The sequence below is a fragment of the Aethalodelphis obliquidens genome, unplaced genomic scaffold (assembly GCF_003676395.1).
Source record: "Aethalodelphis obliquidens isolate GAN/ISIS:26980383/991018 unplaced genomic scaffold, ASM367639v1 scaffold13, whole genome shotgun sequence".
Taxonomy (NCBI): Eukaryota; Metazoa; Chordata; class Mammalia; order Artiodactyla; family Delphinidae; genus Aethalodelphis; species Aethalodelphis obliquidens.
The window spans coordinates 33810037-33812067 of NW_020837957.1; positions in this window are offsets into that span (position 1 = coordinate 33810037).

Genomic DNA, 2031 nt, shown 5'->3' on the forward strand with positions numbered 1-2031 from the left:
CTGATCCTTTCTCTGTAACAGGTTAGATTAGTTGAATGTTCCATTAATTATGTGATGAAAATCATTGAGAATCCCATTTAGGAAGTCAATATTTTTCTCCTCTTAAGGCTAGGCTGCAAATACTTGAAGATTTGGGGGTAATTCCTTTTAAAGAAAAAAGATCCCAAAATTCTTTTATAACAAGTAAACATTATAATCTTTTTAATCTAAGAAGCATGAAGTATAATACAGTCATGATATAGGACCCTAAAAGCTGTAAGTTACAATGGGGATAATTTAACTTAGTCTCTGAGTTTATGAAGAAATTGTGAAGCAGGGTCTCAGTCAGGACCAGCCTCACAGGAGGCTGTATATGCTCTGAATTAGTATCCAGTAAAGGGTGCTATTTCACTCATAGCCAGGATTCACAGGTCCAAAAATCAAGTGACAGAAATGGGAATAGCACCACTCACTATTACTCCTAGTGAAACACAAGCAAAATTTTTGCTTTCTGGTCTCATGACTTTATGCTCTACTGGCGTAGAGGGATTAGTTCCAAAGGGAGGCATATTTCCATCAGGAGACACAACGATTCCATTGAACTGCAAGTTTAGACTGTTGCCTGACCACTTTGGGCTCCTCATGCCTTTGAATCAATAGGCAAAGAAGGGAGTTACTGTGCTGGCTGATCCTGACTATGAAGGGGAAAGTGGACTGCTATTCCACAATGTAGGTAAGTAAGAGTACGTCTGGAATTAGGGCATCTTAATATTGTCATGCCCTGTGACTAAGGTCAATGGAAAACTATGACAACCCAATTCAGGGAGGGATTCCAATGGCCTTGACCCTTTAAGAATGAAGGTTTTGGTCACCCACCAGGTAAAGAACCACAACCAGCTAAGGTGCTTGCTGAAGGCAAAGGGAATACAGAGTGGGTAATGGAAGAAGGTAGTTGTAAATATCAGCTACAACCACAGCCATGTAACCAGTTACCAAAATAAGGACTGTCATTGTCATGAGTAATATTTCCTTATTTTGTTATCAATATTTTGTGTGTATGTGTTTAATGCAAATATTGTTTTTTTCTTCACTCTTTTAACCCTTATGTCACATCAGATGTATTGAATTTATATCATAGTATTTAAGTATTGTTAGCTTTACATTATGTTTGTTACAAGATATCAAGGAGAAGAGTAAACATTATCCAATGACTTTGCATCTTCTTCTGGGGAAAAGACAAATGCGCTTTTTGTTGTACGTGGGATAGTTGTATCATGATAGGCAAAAGTAGGACCTAGTTATTGTCTTTATTGGGAGATTAAATGTTGTTTAAGGACATACATGAGGGTGTCAAGATGATAAGGAGTGGACTTGTGATGGTTAATTTTGAGTCAACTTTGTTGGACCACAGAAACACAAAAGATTATAAGAGAATATTATAACCAGCTATACAACAAATTGGACAACCTAGAAGAAATAGACAAATCTTAGAATCATACAACTTTTCAAGACTGGAGAAATAGAAAAATCTAAATTAAACACTAGTACAGTGGTTGAAACAGTAATCAAAAAGCTCCCCCAAACCAAAAATTCAGGACCAGATGGCTTTACCATTGAATTCTACCAAACATTCAAAGAAGACTTATACCTATACTTAATACTTAATACCTATACTTCTCAAGCCATTCCAAAAAATTGAAGAGGAGGGAGTACTTCCTAACTCATTTTATGAGGGCAACGTCACCCTCATGCCAAAACCAGACAAGGACAACACACACACACACACACACAAATTACAGGCCAATGTCTCTGATGAACACAGATACAAAAATCCTCAACAAAATATTAGCAAACCAAATTCAGCAATACATCAACAGGATCATACACCATGATCAAGGGGGATTTATTCCAGGGATGCAAAGATGGTTCAATGTCTACAATTCAATCAACATGAAACACTACATTAAAAAAATAAATGATAAAAAACATACCATAATCTCAAAAGATACAGAAAAAAACATTTGACAAGATTCATTATCCATTTATGATAAA